General features: G+C 40.2%; 1 protein-coding gene across 1 annotated transcript in view; it reads left to right on the top strand.

Moving 5' to 3' along the window:
• Positions 1 to 617: 617 nt before the first annotated feature.
• GREM2 (gremlin 2, DAN family BMP antagonist) overlaps positions 618 to 23540 on the top strand; it is a 128280-nt gene continuing 105357 nt past the window's right edge. The window contains exon 1 of the mRNA XM_077167811.1: positions 618 to 918. The gene's annotated coding sequence lies outside the window, so the exon portion shown is untranslated. The remainder of the gene's footprint in view (positions 919 to 23540) is intronic.

Here is a 23540-nt window from a genome sequence, read left to right as displayed (position 1 = left end):
TTGCATTAGAAACCTCTGCATTCAATAAACAAAAATAAGGATAATAATGACCAAAGAGCTATTTGGAACAGAAAACAAACTCAAGCAATGAGTGTTTTGCACTGAATTCATTGAAGATTTTATTAGCTGAGCTCTCACTTCAGTTATTAGACTCAGATTGCTTTTAATTTCGCTGGCCTCAGTTATTCAAAACAAAAGGAGTCTGGTGCGTGTGTAATGTGCGTGTGTGTGTGTGTGTGTGTGTGTATGAATGTCAGACGTGTCACACACACAGGCTTCGTGCATTCTTCACATTGCAAAGCCATCAACAAAAGGAGGAAGATCTGAAGGGAATGAGTGGTTTTTGTGGGTTTAGGGGATGGAGAATTTCTCTACATAAACAAGAAGGTTTGGATTGGAAGTCTGCTAAAAAAAATGTTGGAGCTGACCACAAGGTTGTAAATCCACAAACTGGAAAGAGGAAAAGAGAAACATTGCAAGCGACTGAAGTGTGTGTGGCTGCAATGTTTGTAGGTTAGATGAGAAACAAGCGCTGAGTGAAACAGAGAAGGGGGGGTGGAGGCTGGTGTGATTTGTTTGGTGTTCAGAGCCAATAGAAATCCCAGACTGTGATAATATCCCCCATGCAGTGCCTGAGAGGAGTCAGAGCTAAGTCTCCGAGCTCCTTTCACATCTGCAACCGTGGCCAGCCTGGGACCGTGCGGGGAGCGGCACGCTCGCTCCTCTCCAGCTCCCTTAGCCGCGCGCTTCTCTTATGGGCGTCTGCTGGAGTCCGGCTAAGGTCGAACTGAAAGCGGCTGCGGGCGATCAAACCTAAGCACCCCTTTGGACTATATAACTCACAGAAAGGAGAGAGAGACAGAGGGGGAGAAAAAGAGAGAAGGGACCGAGGAGGAACCATCCATCACGTCATTGCAGGTATGCAGCTTCTCACAACTGATCTGACACGGTTTCTGATTTCTTACATTCACAAAGCAATTAATTGACATAGTTGTTTTGTTTTGTTTTTCCACTGCTGATCAGAATAGATGGCACTGAAAAATGTCTCGCCCTAATTCATCCTAGGCAATTAAATCTCTTAGTGTGTTTTGGGGCCGCCAGTTTTATTCATCTAATGAATTATCCGTGGGGGGTTTTAAAGCAAGGACCTTCAAACTTGGCTGTGATTTTTCTTTCTTTCTTTCTTTCTTTCTTTCCATAACATCAATACCTTAATGCTGTCACGCAGCCTATTTATTTGCCTTGTTAGCCTCCATTCTAATGAAGACCTATAGCAGGTCAAACACCATCTGATTGTTAGAAAGCAGTCTTTGAGCATTTTCCACCTACCTATCAGTTTAACATTCTCCTTATAGAAATAGGAACCACAGTGAACTTGTGGCATGGTTTTAATTTTAAGAGCATATGGCTACAATGGACTAACCTCAGGAGTGACATATTGTATCACTAGCTTGCAGTGGTTGAGGGAGTAAGAGAGAAAGGAGTTGTTTTTTTTTTAATGTGATTGTCAGTGATACTTCCTGTGCACCTGATTTATTTTTACATTGTCTTTTCAGCTGAACATGTATTTGTATTGTGCAACCCCAAGCAGGGTGAATTCTAGGACTTCATGTATTATTACCATGGTGAAAGATTATAATTGGCGACTATGCAGAAAATATAACACTTTTAAGAAATATCAATTTTTGGTTTGATTTTATTTGATCCTGATATTGGTAGAATTTCTAGCCATGTCTTTCCTTTCTTTTTTTTCCCCTTTATTTTGGGGCATGAGTTTTGTAAAACACCTATTTCCTGGGATTTTATCATTTTGATTCAGAATTTGATGATGATTATATAACTTTTTCCCCCTTCGGTTTCTTGTGATTAAATTAACATTGCTTAATGAGTTCAGCTTTTCCCTGGAAAAACCAGAGGGAACTGAATGAAGGCTCTGTTTAAAATATTGGACTTGCCTTGAGGGACCCTCGAATACTAGCCTGAAGCTTTATTTGAAAAAAAAAAAGCTTTTCTGCAATGGAGAAAATACACAGATCAGGACTACAGTCCAGCAAGAGAATGCTACTGGAGCAGGTGCAGGAACAATCAAATATGTTACTCTAAGTCTAAATAGTACTTTTCTTACTGGATTCCTACTAGATCATATCCAAACCATCTATTGATAATTCACAATAATTCACCATTCAATCCTCACCCCCACGCATGTGTCTGACCAAGGAAGATTAGGAAGTTATAAGAAAAGTATTTGTTTTTGCACATCACAATGAAGAATTTATACAGACTTGCTCATTTTTTTTAATCAGGTGAACATGTTCTTTCATCGTTGAGGGAAATGCATGCTTAGCTATACTGTGGAGTCATGAACTGTCCATACCTGCGCTTACTGAATAATTTAACAGAGTATTCTTTTTAATCTTTTCCAAGAATAGATGTAGCAAGTACATCCTGCATTTAGGAGAGAGAATTTTCACTTTATACATTAGTATTTTTCTCCTCCTACATCACAAAAGAGACTGTAAAGAATTTACCTACTCAAATAAATACAAAGTGATTGCCCCAACAAAACGTTCTTAGTAGTTAGAAAGATAATTTCGTATTACTATGAACATTGCTCAATCTTCTATAAATATAATATCTGAAATAAATTAAGACCCATTTCCCTCTTATTACCATTCTAAACTCTAAAGCTGTGCCGGGCCTGGTTTTTGCAACTGAGTAAATATAAGACTGAATATATGTACTTTGTATGGACTTTGAGATGCGATGGCTTTTCAAAGATAAATATAAACAATGCTTTGATTATTCATTGGTGTTATTATTCATTGGGAGAGGTGATAAAAAGTTCATTCTCTATGCATCTTAATATAGCCAGCCAGAGATTTAGATTCCTTCAGGTTCATAAGTTTGGTCAAGTTCAAACAAGGTGCATGCCTCCAGAATGTCTTTAAAATAAACACCTCTTCCTTAGCTCTCTCCTATTGCAAGGGAATGGTAATAGTCTCTGAGTGTGGGCACCGGGTTCCTATTGATACAGAGAGGACTGGTCCTGCTGGGCCATGGACAAACATTGGCAGATTACACGGGTTCAAACACACAGCAGATCATGCCAGCCACATACACATGTTGCTACAGCAATACCACCAGGTTGCAGATGTTTTCTCAATATCAAAGTCCTTTCAATATTTAGGGAAAATGCAATGAATTATTTCAACCTGGAAAAATGTGCCAATTGTTGGGCTTGAAACAAATCACACAAAGGACCAACAAATCAAACAAATCATTTTGAAAGGAAAGGTATGCATAAATGAAACCTCGAATGCCATCTACTTTTTTTGTTTGCTGCTTCTTTTCCTACCACATAGTTCACTTTTTCTGTAAACTAGACACGCTCACCTAATAACGTGTAGGAGTCATTTCGATCACAGGTCAAGCTAAATTATGGCCATCAAACCATTAATCTAAACGCTGATCGCTTCAGCATAGTTTCCATTGCCAACACTTTTTTGGGGGGAAGATACCTTTGATTAGCCAGTAAATCTCCAGAACCTGAACCATACTGGGGTGCTGCTTTTCAGAGTGGTGCCCCAGAAGCATCTGGGAAATAAGGAAAGTGAGAGGACTGAAGCAGCAAGGCTATGGCTTCAGACACTATAAAGACAGACTGACTTAAATATAAACACAGAACCCAAAGCAATAATGAATATATAATTCAAATTAGCTTCAAGTATAAACTTTTGGTGAGGTTTCCTGAATATTTTAAACAAATTTTCATGTGCATGCACACAGATCTCATGCAGGTGTAGGGTTAAAATAAATGCACTGGATGTACCTTTACACTCCTGTACATACAGGCCAGGAGAGGGCAGCATGCAAACTCCAAAACAGTGATATCTCCTTTTGGTCATTAGGAGACTAGAATCTCCAAATGGCTAAAAAAAATTTCTCTCCAACTTCATATATCCTCATTCCTTCTGAAAGCAGAGCGTCTAGACTCATAGTTTTACCAGGAGAATTGGTGCTGCCTCGCAAAATAAGGAATGCAGTATATTAAACAGAGACCTCAAGTTCCCTTTCTTTTGCTCAGCTTCACTCTGTGGATGTATTTAAGCAGTCTTTATCTTAATGCTTTCAGAAAATGGATGGGCTAAAGAGAGATAGAATAAAGAGAAAACTAAAGAAGGAGGGTATCTTGAATTGGTTTTTCCAACGGAAAAGCTTATGAGATGCCTAATCAGTAAACCTAGCCTTCATTTTCCACATCTCAAATGCAAGTTTGGGTCCACAGGATACATTTTGGACACAGATAATCCATGGTACTTCCAAATTTCTAGCAACTTTGGTTTCAATACAGCTTCTTTCAGAGGTATGTAGAGTCTAAGGAACGTGCGAAAAAATAAGACTTTTGCATCTACTGAGAGATGGCAACCTAACTCAGAATAAATACTTTTTATAAACTCATGGTTTGTAGGCTGTTTCCCTGAACTATTGTTAAGTTCATGGATTAGTTATATTCTAGGGACAAACTTTAAATATGTATAGAAGAGAGAAATAATCGCCCTTCAGGAGGGCCCCCTGTGACTGGCAGCAATGACTTCTGTGTCACTAAACCTAGTTTAGCTAGATCGTAGATTTTAGTTTTAGGAGCACCCTTGTCTCTTTGCCACCTTTGGTTCAACTGCCTACACAATGCGTTACTAAACATGAGGACCCTGAGAGAAAGCTCAGAGAGGGTTTTTTATAATGTCTGAGAGACCCAGAGCAAAAACCTCCAGAGAGGGAAAACCAAGGCTATTCCCAGAAGGCGGAAGGGACACAGAGTTGGGAATAGGTGCAGGGGGCGGGTGAGGCGAGCTATGGCATCTACACAAGAAAAGAATGGCTCTGACATTTATGGAGCAGTGTACTCCGGGAGGCTTGGGAGGCTGCAGACCAAAGGCTCAGGAGCTTGTGAGTATACCCGAGGCCTTGAAAGCTCTTATTGCTAATTTCTTTCTGGTGCCACCACACTCTGCTGGGAGGTATGATGTCCTTGAATCAGAGCAAAGGTTTTTCTCAAGAACAAAGTAAAGATTGCTCCGTGTCTGGGAGGAAGGGTAGGTCACTGTGTGTCTCCCACATTTTCAGCCAGATTACCCTCAGCTGCACTCCCGTTTACTGTCTGGCACTGCGTAGTGCCCTGATGCTGGGACAGCTTGGATGAATGCGGGAGATTCATTCAGGATTGCCTTGGAACCCAACACAATATCGTCGTTGTAGCAAATAAGACAGGGGGAGATAAATCCTAGAGGATGGGAGAAAAAAAATGTAAAATTTATCGCCTGAAGTCTAAGACCAAGAGTATTCATTGCAAGTTTTTTTTTTTTTTTTTTCGTTTTTCAAGTAGCACTTCCCAAGCTCCTTACAGATACTCAGAGAATCGCTGAGATTGTTCTCCGTTTTTCTAGGTCACTTTCCAATATAGAAATCTTATGGCGGATGGGGAAGTCTCTTTGCAGATACTGACCTGATTAAGAGGTAAAACAGTATAAGATCATTGCATTCTGGCAGATACAGTAACCTCATAAGAAGATATACATGGGTATGTCACGCTGAGAAAACATTTCTGAATTATGAATACAAGTGAATTATAAACAGTGAAAATGCATGGCTTATGGAAAAATTCTCTTGAAGTAGAGTTTTTGAAGGACATGACGCCCACAACACAAATATCCCAAAACATGACTTTCATCTTATGGATTAGTAGTTGTTCCAAGCTAAAATTCCCATCTCCTATAATTTATTTAAACAGCGAGAGAGGGACAAAAGAGAACACACTTAGCAGGGAACACTTGACTGGCTCATGTGAAATGCTAAGTTGACTTTGTCTAGTACAAACATTGTCTGCATTAAAAATATTATTCAACCTGGCTCTCTGGCTGTGACTCCAAAGGCTAGGAGGAAGCTAATCTTATCATCCGTGGAAAACTAGCCACCTCTCTCTGCTTATATGCAATTATAACATGAACCCTGGATAATGCATTATATTTTCTAATTAGACTAGTAGCATTTGGGGAAGGTTGATAGATGTGTGATATTGTGCCTATGGTTAATAAAAATCCAGCAGCCCTATAATGAGATTTCCCTACCATGTGCTTTTGCTGGGAAGCTACATTTCATCAAATTTGGAGCAATCTTTACCTATCACCTATTAATCATTTTACAGATTAAGATTCTTCTAACATTCATGGAGTACTTACCATTTGCCAGATTATACTAGACAAATTCACCTGCATTGTCTTCTTTAATCTTCACCACAACCTAGGAGTTTATTTTTTGCTGATGAAGAAAATGGATAGCATAATATTCAATAGCTGAGAAAATAATCATTCAGTCAATCAGTCCTAAAGTTGAATTCAGCAGCTATTTATTGAGCCTTTTCTTTGCATAATAATAATAATAATAATAAAATAGTTTGATTACTAATGCTAGCATGGTCCTTTATATTTTTTGCTTACATTCTTGCATTTAATTCCTAAAAAAGTTAGTTATTCATATATGCAAAAACAAACCCAACAAACACTAGCTTATAGCATAGCCGATTGCTTAAGAGTTGAAATTACGTATATAAGAATATGTCTTCATTGGTTTTGGTTCATAGCCATAGAGCTGTCCTATCTGACAGATTATAAACACCTACTACTTGGAAGCAAGACAGATCCGCGTAAATTTTAAGCCCTCCGCTCAGGGTGTGCTGAATGTTTAGAGGCCACATCCTCTGGCATGGAGAGACCACACATCACTGTTCCTTATGAAAATTATGGGGTGGTACGAAATATGTAGCTTCAGAAGTCAGGCATATCCAAGACTTCCATTCGATAAGTAATATGGGAAGCGGAAGTAAGGTACCTCACTTCTGTGAACAAAGCCTGATGAGAAAGATGAGAAACGTCCTGCTTGTTTCAGAGGGTCAAAAGGTACTCAGGCTCTTGTGATCTAGGGAGGGTCTTCTGGTCATTACAAAACCTTATCAACCCAAGATACTTAGAGTTGAGTTTGTATCTGATTTCATTTTTCATTTGAAGTGTGACTTTAGGGAAAGCCTCCAATATGTCTTGAGTTCACTCAAGGTTGAAGTGAATCCTTGCATTTCCAGTCCTAAACATCAGTTCCACATCTTACTTCTGGGATAATGGCTGGCATTTATGGAAGGATGACTGTTCGTTAAGCATATTATAGGTTTTATCTAATCTTTACAAAAAATCTTAAAGAAAATAGCATTCCAATTTTAGAGATGAGATAACTAAGGCTTTAGAAAGAGCTTTCAAAAAGTCACCCAGTCAAGCAAGCTGCAAAGCCAGCATTCAAAGCCAGCACCACCACATTTCCCATATACGCTATGCCTTCATCCACTTATTCATAAATACGTGCAAGGCGCTGCATATAAACTGTAAATCTGGATTATAAGGTACAAATGCATACGAGATAGATGAGGTCTATCCTCAAAGAGCTCACCAGCTAAGGGAGAAGACCACGAATAACCTAATAGTTATAATGGTGTTTGCTGAGCATTATAACTGAGCATGCTCTGAAAATCTGTAATACTATTTTTTGCCTTGCTAAACAATTTGATTGTATTAGTCTATTCGTTGTAATAATTCAACTCCTTTCTTTACATAATTTCAAGTATTTCTCCCTCCAATATTATGTGGTTTTAGTTTTCCTTGTATAATTATTTTTGAGTATGTCTGCATCTTTCATAAAATTTGAAGTTCTCTTGATGACAGAGGCCATTTTTTATTCATATTTTTATTTCCCACACAGAAGATGTTCATTTAGCTATGTGCTGACCTGAATCTATATATAGATACTATACTGTATAAGCTGTAGCTCAACCTATTGAGATCCAGCTAGAGCTAATTTAGAGATAGAGTAGAAGCTCCTGCTAAATCTACTGGAAGGAAAAAATAGCTTTAAGTGCAGACAACCACCATAGGCTGGACAAGGACAAATTCAATCATTTATTTGCCTTGGGAAAATGGGGCTTTTTAATTCTTCCCGCCTGTGTTACTTCTCCCTTGTGTTAAACATCCCTGTTTAAAATGATCATCCCAGCAAGAAAGATCAAACTGTTATTAAAAATAAATTATGTTTTTCAAAATTGCTATTTAGATTTTAAAATACTAAGTCAATCATTTTGACAGATATTTTTTTCCCAAGTGACAAAAAAAAACACTTCTTAGTAGAGAATGCCAAGGTTTCCCCTCATGTTTATCCTTCATCCCTACAGATATGTGGACTGGTCATAGCATACTGGAATAACTTTCTAAGCTTTTTTACTTGGAAATTAGCAAATTCTAACGTGCAGAGAGGAAAGTCATAAGGATGCTGAAAAACTATATACTTCTATATGATCCTTTTTTAACATATTGATAAATATAGATGGATATATATATATATATATATATATATATATGGTCTCCTTTGTAATATTATATATTTTCTTAATTTAAAAGCATTATTTTCAATTAAAAAAAAGAAAATAAAACAGAAAAGCATTATTCTGAAGCGTTCTTAAGCTTCATCAAATCTAAAGGTGTCCAAGGGGAAACGTGTGAAATAAAAGCCACTCTACAGGAAAATAAATTTGACTTTTCTAATGCCTGAGGTTGTCCCCAAAATGGCCTGGACTCTTAGATGAACCAGTGACAGGTAGGCCAGCAAGAAAGGCTGAATGGCCCTTGGAAGTTCAATAGAGGAGATTCATGCGCCTCTGATATTACCACCCATGTGGCATCCACGTTGAAGACAAAGAGAAGAGAAAAAATAAATCTCTTTCTTCTGCCTGACTTTGCATCAGTTTGAGCAGACCGGTTTCTGTAAGGAGGGAAGGGCCCCTAAGGCAGGCCTTGTGTCATGTATCTTTGCATTTGTAACTGGGAAAATATTGAACGTCAGCAATTCCCTGTTAGGTTAGTGAATTGGGTGCCTCGAGGACAAGGTGATGGACATGGTGTAACTGACTCAGAAGACTGACCATGCAGTAGCAGAGCCTGTCTGCTCTCTCCATGCTGCATTGTAAGGAGCTTTTTCATAGTCTTTTCTCCTCTGCTGTTCTGTGAGCTCTTGAAGGGACTGTGGATTTTTTTCATCTTTATGTTTTGGTACGTTTCCAAGTATCTGCATCATGATGTTCAGGGTTTGCTAAACGAATGAATGAATAAACCTCCCCACTCCCCAAAAAGGCACCACTGTAAAAGGTGCCAGTAGCTCCATCTTTCAGTAGGTGGAGGAAAAAGTATGGGAAAGAATACTTCTGATTTTACTCAGCTTAAGTATCATCACAGAGTGGGGTTTGGGAGAACACTAATCTCATGTCACAATGTTAAATTCTGGGCCACCACGTGCTAAATTCAAACCTCAGAAAAGAATCCTATTAATGGTAAAACAAGCAGTCTTTCTTCTATTCAACTCAATGAAAGTGTTGACAGCAAACAGCTTTCAGAATTTCTGGGGTCTTGGAGGGCTCTGATTATTTCTAGGGAGGTTTATCTTTCATTCCCCATAGGATAATGGAACTTGTTTTGGGGGCCATTGCTTATGCTGGAAGGAAAAGTGGAGAAAGGTACAAGAAAGGATATATTGAGCACTTACTAAGTGTTCCAGGTATCTCAGCATATAGTACCTCATTAAATTTTTATAACATCTTGTGATGAATGTTATAGTCTACATTTTACCAACAAAGGACTGAGGTTCACTGGGGGCTAGTAAATTTTCTAATTCCTCCCAGCCATTGGTTTAGCCAAGTAAGCATTCAAACCAAGGGTTTACTGATACCAAATAACATTCATTGTCTTTGTGCTACAGAAAAATTTCATGATGCTGCTTTTACCCTGAAAATTTTTGCTCTTTCTCTTTACATGATTTAGCTTTCATAAGGGAGACTTGCAAAGTTTGTTGGGTGGGTGATCAAAACATAAAGTAGGAGTTCATTGCAGGTTCAAACCATGAAGTTTGAGGTCAGAAAGACCTGGCTTCCCTTCCTTTCCGTGTGGGACATTACTTAGGCTCAGTAAGCTTATCTAAAACAATATAGGGTTGTTTTAAGAATTAAATGAGATAATGTGTGGTCACAGGCACAAAAATACAGACATTATTATTATTAATTTTTAATTGACTTTTGATATAGCAGATTGGGGTTGAGAAGGAAACATGTTCAGAATTAGTGAGAATGTGGGTTAAAGAACGTTTATTATTGTGTCTGCTTTGGAGCAGAGAATTCAAATCCAACTTTGTGTACTGAGATAAATAGAACTACTTGGGTCCTAATTTTATCTTTGAAGTGGTAATAATAATTATTTTGAAGACAAGGTAATTCAACACTCTTTCTAAAACCATTGATTCGTTCAATAAATACGTATGGAGCCAGAAATGGCAGGAAATCAAAAGATGGTCTTGTTTTCAAAAAACTAACTGTCATGGGAAGGGTAAGACATGCATGTCAATGATGAGGACACAAAGTAAAAACTAGATTAAAATTTATAAAAATATGGACACAGGCGCTGCCATGGTGTTGGAACAGTAAGATGCTACTTCTTTGGGTTGGTAAGTCATGGGAAGATTCCCAGGGGAGGTGATATTGAGGTATTCTTTGAAGTCTCTGGTAGTTATGTTGACTCTATGGAGATGATCAGGAAGAGAACTCTAAGCATGGGGAGACATAGGCAACTCATGCGGGCTAGTTCTCCACCTCTTACCCTCCAGGCAGAACAACGTGTTCTAACATCTCCAAGAAACCTACATACACAGGCCTGCAGCTTGGTGTCCCCAAAAGGCAAGGGCTATATTCATGCTGGGCTGTGTCCCCAAAGCCTCAAAGCTGGAATCAGTAAACCTGGAAAGGAGAGGGCACAAGAGGGAAGTGTGTGGCTGAGGTGGTCCTGTCGTACCACACGCTGCGACTGGCGTTGCTTATCTATGCCACCCTACCTGAGGAGCTGGCAGATTCTGTTTGGCCCCAGATTGCAAGCAGTTCCTGGTGACCACTCAGCTGTGCCGTCAGCTGCTCACCTCCACGGCATCGAGGAGCACCTGGGGAGGTTTTCTCCCCCATTCCACAGCAGAGCATCTCAGAACATCAAGGACTGCCTGGAATCAGGGGTGGCTGAGAAACTTTTAAAGATCTCCCATTTTCTTTTCTGCAAAAGAGCTCATGGTTGGCACATTCCACAGGCTTTGGAGTCCACTAGGACAGATTTAAATCCAAGCCCTGCCCCTTGGAAGCTGTGTGGACCTAAGTGGGTTACTTCATCTTTCTGTGTCTCACTATCATCATCTGAAAAGAGTCATCATGAACATTAAGTGAGATAGCGTATGTAATCTAGAACAAAGTGTCTGGTTCATAACACATGGTCAATAAATGGAACCATCTATTATTATTTATCCATTAAACAGTTCTGTAAGGGATAGTAAAAGCAAACTTCAAAGATCTGTGTATTAAAAATCTATTCCTCTTGCATGGCTTAAACAACCAATTCTGTGATAATCTGTTGGCAGTCCTGTTGTGCTCCCCTCCCCACTCCATGGTTGAATTTCTGTAGCTTGTATTATCTGTACTGCTCATCAGACCCTTAATATATCTATCTCAGCTTTTAGTTACTTACATAAATGCCTTAGATTCCAGAGTATAAACTTCAGGAAGAAAGGATGTTTCCTGGAACATTGAATACGCAAGTGTTTATTTTTTCACTAAAAAAATGTTTATTGTGCACCAACTACTTACCAGCCCTGCAGAACAGGCCCCTTTTGTAAAGGTGAACTAAATTGATGTCATGCTTTTATCCTCATGTAACTTCCCATTTGCTGATGGGAGGCTGACGCTCAACACAGGAACACTACAACCAAATTGAAAATTACGTATTGTGGGAAGAACTTTGAGGGAAAGAAAAACTGAATTCTAAAAAAGAAAATAATAGGGAAGGTCTAATTTTGTTTAGGAGTCAGTTAAGGACTCCCTGAGGTGGCAATGCCATTTAAGATGGAAAAGCTAACCAGGAATGACAGTATATAGGAAGAATGTTCCTAGCAGCTAAAGCCCTAGGCCTTGAAAGGTACAGCTCTTGCTCAAGGAACTGAAAGAAAAGGCCAGTATGAGGCTGGAGCTCAGGAAGCAGGGAGATGGTTGTGTGGAATGAGGTTGGAGAAGTAGTGGCAGTTCTGAGGAGCCTTCTCACGTTTTCCCCAGTGCCTAGTGTTGTGCTTGGAACATAGTAACTAACTCTCAAACGAGATCTTAAGCACAAATAAACGAGTGAATGAATGGATGAATGAAATGATATCATCATCTTCATTTTGAAGATGGAGAGATTAATAAAGAGCAAAGCTGTGATCTCAAGACACAAAATAAATGAGAGAACATAAACGCCAGGGCCTCTATTCTAGACTTATTGGCCCTACATAATGGTTAAGGTTAAAAGGTAGCTAACAAAATAAAGCACACCCTTTGGCACACAGTAGGGCCTGTTACCTTGGAGCAGCAGATGCTTCATGTAGAACTGCTGTGCTTGGGTTTGTATGTTAATGCAGATTATTTACTCTCTCCCAACCCCTTGGAGTCCTGTGCCCAAAAGTCTCTAGAAGCAGCACCCCCTGCACCAGTGGGCAAGACTGCCCAGAGCTGTTTCACCAACAATTTGGCTTTACTGCACTGGCCTGTAGTAGTCTCCATTCTCAGTAGTTCTTACATTGAATTTGATAACCAATGAAACATTCCTGGGTGCATCTATAAGAAGACAAATAAAATAGTGTCTAACTTTTTATGGTTTCCTTTCTGTCTTCTCCCATGGCACACCTTACATATTTGGTGTAAGCACTGAGTTTAGAGATATAAAGAAGTCACTTGTTTCATCTCAATTTACAGGTAAGGAAGTGATAGCGCAGAAAGTTATTTGTCATTTTAAGACTACAAGGTAGTTCGTTGAAGAACTATAACTAGAACCCATGTTTCCTAATTTCCCTTGTCTATTCCTTATTCTACTATGCCACGCTTCTCAGTAAACTCCTTCAGCAGGCTGAGCCTAAATCAACAGTAGGTGAAGTGTTGCAAGAGAGATTTCACAAAGGTCCAAGGTACAGCCTTGGATATGTGGCAAAGTAGGAGGAAATAATTTTGTTTGAGGCATTGCAGAAGGATTTTATATAAATGCAGTAGGGTTTGTTATTGCCATTGTCTGATTGTTTAAAAGTGTATATCAGTTTCCTCTTGCTCTCTGCATTCCTAAATAATCACAGAGCTTGAACTCAGCAGGGCTGAGTCCATTGAGAAAGTCCCAACCATATCTAGATGCTGAACAATGCCTTCAGGTGGTGTGATGGCTAAAATAGTAGCTGGAGCCTTTGAGTCTCCTTCCCAGGTTTCTAAGTGCTGTGGTGCCTTTTGGCTTATCAAAATAATAACTATGACTGCCCTCTCTTTGAACCGTGGGGTTGAAATGGAGTTAGAATGAAGCTTCTTTGTGATAAATGTAGTCGAGATTTTTTTGCTCTCCCCAACACTTGTCTTCTCTTGTCCAAATGCCCCAAGTGGACTGGTTTATTTAGTCATACTTAGATTTACTTTTACTAACAAATGCAACCACTGGGTGAGAGTCAGGGATAGAAACGAGTTTGTGTCAGAGGCCATTCGGAACTTTTCCCCTTTTGTTTTGTTGGAAGAAGGTCACTCCTCGGAGGGAAAATTTTGCTCTACCTCTGCGCGCACCCTTTATTTTCTGAGGCTTGGAACCAGACATGCACCCAACCAGATACCCCGATGAGGAACCTCCCTTGATAACTCCCTTTCGAATGAGTGAATCAATGATTGAATGTGTGGTTCTTAGTGGTGCTGTCCCCAGAGCAGCCTAGAGCACTGTCAGCAGCCAGGAGGAGCGTCCACTCTGGGGGAAGTATTGTCCCTTGCAGTTCCAAGCAGGCAAAGTTTACATTCAGGAGAGAAAGCAGGAGGGAGTGAGGCTATGGATCAATCAGGGCATGCCTGAGGCAGAAAAGCCACATTGCGCACCCACTTCATTTATGCTTACTCTCCCACTCCAGTTGAGTTTATATGCCAGCGACTTCAAGCAATTGGGCCGTGGAATATAAAACAACTAACTCTTAATAAAAAGTTCTTTTTCATCCAAATTTGGAACAAAACTTGTGAACTCTATTTTTGGAGTTGAATGAGACAGTATTACTGATGACTGATGTCTGAATAGAGGCCATATGGATTTGTATAAAGGGAAAGAAAAATAATCCTCCGTTGTAAAATATCTTTGGTCTTCGAAAGGGTGATATGCACCCACATGCTCCTGTCAGGTGGTTTTGCTATAAACGATTACTCTTGGACTAATAGAAAAATTTCCTTTTATAGTGATTGTACATTTTCCCAGATTAGCAGTGTAGCATGCAAAATCCCACAACTTCAGAAACTGAAAAGATCAAAGGCACGGAGGCCATCCGAGTCTTTAGACTCACTGAACACCAGAACAATAGTTTGGCTACCAAAATGCCTTTAATGACAAGCAAAAAAAAAGTGTGCTTTCATAATTACCAAACTGCACTGTGAAAATTGATATCCATTCCTAATTCTTGTATTGGATATTCGTGTTGCTGCTCGATGGCAGTAAAACTCAGATTGGCTCCATATGATTAAAACATTGGCCAACTGAGGTTTGGAGCTGTTTAGTCAATATTAACTGCATTGGTGTTGAACTGATTTTCTGTTTCAAGTGACAGCCAGAACTATCAAATAAACCCCCAAATATTTATGATGGTGGCTTCTGAATATATAGACTGCATTTTCAAGAGACTCTCAAAAAGCTCACTAAAGGAGGGGGGAAAGCATTTTTTTTCCATCTGTGGACCCCCCTCGTTCAGCTGGCATATGTTGGTGGTGCGTGAATAAATGAATAACTTACAGCATGTGGATTTGAAAATAAGGATCCCTAACTATTTAAACACAACAGTCACAAGTAATACCAACAAATTAGCCATCAACTTGGAACTTTAGCCCTCTTTTATCAGAGGTCTGAATTGTACATGGTCAACACACGTTTATTGAGTGTCTGTGGTGTGTTGGGCACTAGGAATATAAAAAGGAATAAGGTAGAGACCCTGCCTTCGAGTAACTCCCAGTTCATTCCGAGAGACAAGCATGTGACTAGATAAGAGCTACCTTCCATAGAAAGGCCTGCACCTGAACAAAGTGAAGAGGGAACAGGGTGCAATAGAAATTTGAACCCAAATTTTGTTTAGCAGGGATTGTGAAGAACACAACCATCTGAAAGAGGCATTATGCTTAGCAGTTTAAAGCTCTCACACATCATCTTTTTTTTGGGGGGGTGCATGGTCCTCGAATCGAATCCAGGTCTTCCCGGGGTTCATGCTTGCATTCTACCACTGAACCACTCATGCACCCCTTCTCACACATCATCTCTTTAGTTGTTTTGTGCTTTTGTGTACCACTATAGCAGGTATGTTATGCAATTTTTTTTTCCAGTTCCTTGAAGTATGAGTTAATGCATGCAGTATGTGACGTCAAAAATTCCTGCTGTTCAGCCTGACTGTGGCTCAGTAGTCTCTGTTGGCACTCTGCACCCTGGAAGCTCTGGGCTCTGGGTTTTGCTACACATCTGAGACGTGCGTTTTGGCATTTATCCCGTAGAATCATAACCACAATCACAAAAAATGGATTACTGGACTCCAAGCAAGCCGCATTCAGGTGTAGTTCTTTGGAAAAATATGGTCTGAGGAAGGGAATTCACCACAGTAGAGTAGTAAATACCCTATTTCTCATTTCATATCTGGTGTTGGTTGAATTTTAGTGCATGAGAAGGAATGGCAGAGCAGGCTTCTACTTTCCAGCCTTTGTTTACTTGTACACCGGCCAGAATTCTGGATGGAGAAAGTGAATATCAAAAGGTCAAATCCTTTTCTTTATTTTATTTTTGCTTTTCCCAAAGTCCGCACGAAGAGATAACCAAATGTTTGTTTATCTTTTCTATCAGAGCTTAAGTTTGGGTACATCTACGTGACTAGAGGCAGCTGAATTGAAATCCTATTTCATAACAGATGCTTACCTGGAGTGCTCTAAATTGTTCTCAAAAGCCCTAGATGACATTAAAAACAGATTTAGTCACCTTGTTATATTGGACACACACACAGGCACAAATGACCTTTGGTAAGCAGTAACTGGGGCAGAAAAGGTCACATGATTCCTCTATAGCTTTTTATTTTCTTCATTTTCCTCTGGAACATTTTAATAGATCTCTAAAACATTAAGTTTTCCCTGCCTAATAAGTAGTATATGAGATGATTGCTTATAGTCAGGATTTTACCTTATGTCTAAAGCAAAGGGCATATGCATTTCCCAAGTGAATTCAGGAATGCCAATGGTACAATAGAAATAATAATGATGATGATAAAATATTATTCAGTGAGCCCATGCCATGGTAGAATAGCCTAAAATGACTGTTATTAGAGTACCCACCATGTATTTAGGACATTACATGCCAAGGACTAAGTTAAATATTTTATGTGCCTTTAAGCCTTAGCAGCAATCATATGAAAAAAAATGTTCTGCCTGTTCTCCCATGGCCAGAGAGTCCAGTAATTTGCCCCCAGGTCATCTTTATGCTGTCTGTCTGTCTGCCTTCAAGCTTTCCTCTTAACCTTCATGCTAGACCATCATGACCTGGGCCTTTTATTGGGGTTTACAAAGGCAATCTCACTGAATTCTCAAAGCAACCCTAAGAGTTAGGTGTTACTATTATCCTGTTCCTACAAAGGAGGGCCCAGAGCTGCACTGCCAATAGCGAGGACTCAGAATTCAGACCCAGCTCTGACTCCAAAACCCATGCTTCTCTCCCTCTCCGTGTGCCACCTGCAGAGGTGTTCCTGGTCATCATCCTCTTCCCCAGGACGCTGTCCCAGCGGGTATTCTGCTGCCTGATCCTCGCCTCAGCAGGGAACAGCACCTTCCGTTCCATGATCTGGAATATGACTTGAAAAAAAAAATGCCGCAGTGCTATATGAAGATTTTCCCCAAAGATCTCTGAGCTACCGAGGCCGGTTGGGGTGCATAGAGGAGGAGGGCAAAGCAGGGAGGCCGCTTGGGGAGGCAATTGGGGTACAGCACTGAGAGCAAAGGAGGTTAAGAAAAGGAGACTGAGGGTTAATGACAAAAATATTGATGCTAGGATTCTCCTAGGGGTGAACTCAATATACCACATTGCTTGGTATTAAAAAAAGGACTCTGAACTAAGTTTTTTCTTCACATTTCACTGCTGAATTTCCCAGGAGAAGCTACTATTTATAAGTAGATATGAAGCCAACCTTAACTTGAGTTTTTTCTTGGGTCTTGTTCTTAAATTTTGTTTTGAATCTATTCTTAAGGTCTCTAATTTTCTATTGTAAGCGTCCCCACCACACCTTCCAAATGGCCAAAACAGAGTCCGAGTCCACTTTTCCTACCATCTTAGACCTGTATCCAGTACTCCTTCTTAGCTTATTTCCAGGTGAAAGGAGAATAAAGAAGGAACCTATTTTCACTGAGTCCTTCTTTTATCAGCTATTTATTGAGCACTTTCTCAGTACAGAAGACTTCTATTCCATGCAGCGACTGGCAATTGCATCATGCAGTGAGGAACTTAATTGGAATAAAGCTGATGAGACTCCTCTCCAAATGCTAGGATGACCATAAGATTTATTGTCCAAATGGGAACACTTTTCAGGGTGGAAGGTGGTGCTGTTAATATTTACGCCAGAACAATAGGCAAGGGCTGGGCCAATGCAGGGCAAGTGAGGGTGTGAGAAAATAGTGCTGTCTAATGCATTAAGTTTGTGTCAGCCCTTTCAGATAATGTAGAGCTTGCAAACCATACATATCATCTAAAGGACACTGAGAACAATCACATATATTCTTTTACAAACACTGAGAACCTCCTACGTTCCTGGATTAGGCTAAGCACTATAAAGGACTCAACAAAGCTCACAGTCTAGTGGAAAATGATACATACATGATTGACAGTAATATCAGCGATGCTAACATGTATTAAGAACTTTCCATCTGACACCCATTCTGCCAATCGCTTTTTTTTTTTCACTGTCTCATTCAACCCTCACCTAATGCTATGAAGTGCGTAGCACAATTCGGCTTGGTTTTTCATTCAGGACACTGAGATTCAGAAAGGTGAACTTGTCCAAGGTCTCATCCCTGATAACTGGTGGAAACGGGATTCAAACATCAATGTGTGTGGTTTCAAAGCCGAAGATCTTGGCCACCACGCTTGACTGCTTCCCTGTAGAAGATGCTGAGATACATTATGTGGCGGAGGTGAGAGCTGAGTGTCAGCCAGCCCCAAGAAGCCTCTTACAATTCCTGTGGTGCAAGAGGAGCACAAGAGGAGGGAAAGCTTCACAGATGAGGTGATATTTGGGATGGGCTGTGAAGAACATGTAGAATTTCATCAGGAACTGAGGGGTGGGGACGAGACATTCCAGGCAACGGGCCACATATCACGTCACAGCGAGGGGATGGGGAGGACATTTCTCTCATATAAAACCAATGTGTAAGGGCAGGCAGTGGAATCTGCGTGTCGAACATTACCTCTCACTACCACAGGAAGCCGAGAGAGGGTTCAAAGTTGACAGCGTTTTGGAGGCACATAAACAAATGACCCTGTGCAGAGCTTCGTTCTAGATCAGGGTCAGCAGCTAAGGCCAGGGCTCCATGCAGAGCCTTGCCCACCCCCACCCCCACCCCACCCCCACCCACCACCCTGCCCCGAGTTCATTCCTCCATGGGACACTTGACTCCAAATACAGTGCTGTCCCTGGGATGCAGTTTCTCCCACATTCTAGAATGTTTATAGAATTTCCACGTTGAACATCACATAAAGAATTATATCAAGAAAGAAATAGACCATTTGAGCTGCTCCTTTTATAAAGTTTAAATAATTTTTTGCCGGATATAGTTTCAAAAGTGTGTTTATTTCCCTGCCCTAATAAACACAGTGTACTAATTACGATGTAACTCACCTGGACCAATCATCCTCACCTCAGAGAACATCAATTATCCCCCCCTAGACCCTCATATTTTACTAAGATGCAAATTTATTTATTTTTGTTTAATGATCATGTACAGAGTGCTTGCTCTGGGCTGGCACGATTCCAAGTGCTTTACGGTTATGTCATTATATTCTTATGAAGTTGAATCATTTCTCACCTGCATGTTCTGAGAGAACACTATGAGAACACTCTGCTTTTTCCTCCTTGTATTGTGGATGTTTCTCACCCCTGACTCTTACCATGGTGAATCTGCTTTATTAGCAATAAGGAAACAAAGAGCTAAGCTTGTTAACAATAGGCATGAAAATAAAAGTTGAAAAGGGGGTGGGGAGAATAATAGGTGTCAAGGATGGTCTTCTAGGAAACTGTGTGAGCTTTTGTGGATATGTACCACCTGCTTTAGTTATTCAGAGACAGTTTTGGCTTGGTTTCCAGTTCTTCACTGTGTTAAAAAATTTTAAAAAGGCAGATAAATGTTTAGGTATACGAGCAGCTACTTTAATGGTACAGCTCGAGGAAATACAAACTTTTAAGTTCCATTCAGAGATATGGATGCTGCTGACCTTTTGCAGGACCCTGGACAATTGAAATATGTCCCTTGAGTTATCCCAGCCTTGAAGAGCTGAGAATGAGTTTTATTATATTATGGAGCCAGGGTAAAAAAATGATATTTTTGAGGGTGAAGAAGTTCACCATGATCAACAGAGGTAGCCCTTCCCCCCCAAATCCATAGGTCCAGTGCTAGGATGGCATCTTATTGTGTCTGCCCACACAATAAGAAGAGTTATAAGGCAAATAATCTCCTTCCACGTGAACTTGGCTTTTAAATTTCTGGTTGCATTTCACTCTAGAAATCATGATATTGTTCATTGGTACTATTTCATTCATCTTTCAGGTAAAATTTAATTTGGGAAGTAGTCACAAATAAAACCTACCTGACTTTATGCTCTGATACTTTAGTTAAAGGTAAGTTTGAATCCAACGCCAAGAAGAAGTATCTACCAGCCGAGGCTTCAGCCTTTAGAATTCTTCCATTTGTAGCCTGGAGTGAAGGCTACACTTTTATATCCTTGGAACCAGACTGAAATTTAATAGGCAGTTGTAGAACCATGGTCTGAAAAACCTATTCAAACATCTCAGATAGGAACTTCATCATACGGTAGAATTCAGAGTCATTTATTTTCTATCAAAAACATCATAAACAGCTCCACAGCTTGTAGTAAATCAGGAAACCAGGTTGCCAGGGAAGGGACTGAGCCTAGTAGTTTGGCTGCTGGAGCTGTTTCAAAAGCTGCTGGATGACCTCCAGAGGCCCTTCTACTTCAAAAAACTCCCTTTCTTTTCAGTAAGGCATGACTTACGGTCGGTCCTGGCCGATCCAACCCATGGCCGTCTGCAAAAGAACAACCCATTTCCAGATCATCAGGAAGACGACCAAGCCTAGCACTTAGTTGAAATAATGGCCATAAAAAGTTGGAGGTGGGAGATGTAGGGAAGGAGGAACAAATATACTAAGAGGAAATCCCATCTAGAAATGCTGCCTCAACTAACATGGCTAAATAGGGATTGCCAAAGATTTAAGATACACGACATGTAGGTACCAATATGGTCCAGAGCCCTTGATGCAAACTTCCATCATTGGATGCTGAGTGACTTGTTTGGGCACATCTCTAAGCAGTGTGACATCTTTCCATTTTTCTACCAACATGAACCCTACTTCATTCAACAAGTATTTATTGAGTACTGCATATGTGTCAGGCACTCTGCCAAGCTCTGGGTTTATGCTGACTTGCCATGACCATATCATCCAAGCCCTCATGGAACCAATTATTGTAGCTGAGAGTGAAAAATAAACAAATATATAGCAAGCAGTTTTGTTCATTGCTCTGTAGAACATACCATGAGCTGTACTTGAGGTTGAATGAGCAGATAAATTCCCTTTGAGGAAGTATCAATTAAGAAGCAACAAGTTATGACAGAGGCTGGGGGACAAACATCCCAGGCAAAGGGAGTAAGTGACAAAAACCCTGGGCAAGGAAAGAACAGGACTAGGTATTTTCTAGGAAGTGCCAGAAGACAAGTGTGTTCAGAACCTAGTGTGCAAATGGCAGTGTCACAATTTAAGGTGGAGAAGCGGGCAGGAGCCAGATGCTAAAAGTGTCATAAACCATGGTAAAGAGCTCTGATTCTATTCTGTGTGAATTCTATGCTGTATTTATTATATACATATTTTTAGAAAGCTGACTGCAACACAACGGACAGCATCTACTAATGAGGAAATGTATCTTCAGATAAATATCTTTAAAATTCAGATGTAATTATGATGCCTACTTGCTGTTCACCAAAGAAAATCTGAACTCCCAGGCATCGTGGGGAAGTTCCTTCACCATCTTACTTCTCACCTGACCCCGTGTGCCTGTGGCCCAGTCATCCCACTCCACTGGACATTTTCTGAACAACTACTTCATTTTCTGTCCTCCTGCTGTTAATTTCTCCTCCCCAACCCCTGCCAAATCCACCCGTTGAATTTCTACCCATCTTTCCAGTTTAAATGCCACCTGTTCCATCAAGCCTTTCCTTCACCCTCTGCCAGAATTTATCTTTCCTTCCTCTGTCTTCCCAAAGTACTCTGTACCTCACTTAGAGTGTTTACCACACTCTGCCTTGAACTATAACTATTTATGCACAAAAGTCTCCCCTATTATAAAATTCAGCTTGATGGCAGGTACCAGTTTATGACTCTACATAGTGCCTAGAAGAGACAATTCCAAGCTGCAATTTAACAGGGGTTATCTTTGGGAGCCAGGCTGCTCAGAGATTTTAATTTTCTCCCTATCTATGTTTTCTCATTTTTCTCTAATTGACCTATGTAACTTAAGAAGACAACTTCAGCAGAGGAAATAATAATCAGACCCAAGAGTAGAGTTAGTCGAACAACCAGACTAGAGAGTAAAGCAAATTTGATCCAAAAATGTCTATAGCATGTGTTGTATACATTTCAAGAATTCTCTACCAATCGCTTTGGTGACAGATGCATATTAAATCCTTTCCTCATCTTCCTGCTCCCTCTGATTTTCCCAGTTTAATCCACTTTCAGTAGAAGAGAAGGACTGACAAAAACCCTGGAAAGGTATTTTCAGGAGTGCAGCTTCTCTGCCAGAGACCTCTTAAACAGAGATTGGGTAGAGAGCTGAGACAAATGCATTTTCAGTTCCCATTGAAATAATCAAGACAGGCACTTCCATAATTCTATATTCTCAGAATTCAGAATAACTGACTGTAACCCTCTATTTTCCTTGGAAAATCACAGGAAGCACACACAGTTTGGTTATTTGTGGGGTTGTTGCCGGGTCAGGGTGGGGGGTGAGGCATGTTCCATGCAGATCTCACCAGACCCTTCTCCCTGGGTCCACCTCTTTTCCTTTATACAAACAGTTGAGTACTGGGTATCTTCTCTGGACAAGTTTCTACACTTGGAGAATTCACAGGAAAGGGAAGAAGTTAATGGGAGAAGCATTTGTCTTAAGATCCCCTAGTGAGGCGTCTCTCTAAAAAGGCATTTTTTCTTCACAAAGAAGGGAGTCAGCATCCATTTCTGCTAAAATGTGATCAGGAGAAAGTCAAATCAGATTAATTGCCTAGCATAAAAATGGACTTATACTTTTACTAGTAATGGATTTCTAGTCCAGGATGCTTTGCAGGTATTAATAGCATACTAGTTCTTGGCAGATGATAGCTGTCAGTGAGCAAGTAATTCTATCTTCTAGAGATGATTTAGCTTTGTCACTATGCAGTAATCTTTGTTTTTATGTTATGTTGAGGCAGAGAAAATTATTCCTTAAATCTGTCTGTGAAGCGTAACAGTTTCTAGGTTAAGTCAAAGAGAGGGTTTTCCAGCTCTAATTGCATGTGGTTGGGGTTTCTTGTTTTTTTTTTTTAATGTGAGTTCTGAATTTAATAGAGTAAAATTCTTTTTAAAACTTATGTGGAGGGCTCAAATGGGAAAATTGTTCTGAAAAGGAGCTCAATAGATGCAAATTCCTTTTAAATGTGCAAGCTTCTTTCCCCTCATACTCTTCGCTCGGTGATCTTCAAAACTCAGATTGGCCTTATTCCTGGATAAGTAGGTTACCATGAATCCATGGCCAATTTCTCAGGGGTCCTCCACCAGCTAAGAGCTTTACTTCTTTAATCAAGAGATTTCAGTCTCTCTTAAGTACATCTTTTCAGGGAGAAATAACAGGTTCTCATCTGTTTAATGCCCGCCATTCCGGGCTAAGATTTTAACCCTTTGGTCATAGCTGGCAATACCGATGACAATAACAGTAAAAGGTGAAAAATGTATGAAGGCCCAGGCTCCTTGCACGTGCCTGATTCTATGAATGTGTGCCTTCTTAATTTTGTGCCCTAAGCACCTCCTTCCTTCACCCTAGGCCTGCCCCTGATATGTACGTTATAAA

The sequence above is a fragment of the Tamandua tetradactyla genome, chromosome 7 (assembly GCF_023851605.1).
Source record: "Tamandua tetradactyla isolate mTamTet1 chromosome 7, mTamTet1.pri, whole genome shotgun sequence".
In the NCBI taxonomy this organism is placed as follows: Eukaryota; Metazoa; Chordata; class Mammalia; order Pilosa; family Myrmecophagidae; genus Tamandua; species Tamandua tetradactyla.
This window is presented reverse-complemented; position numbering and strand designations above follow the sequence as displayed.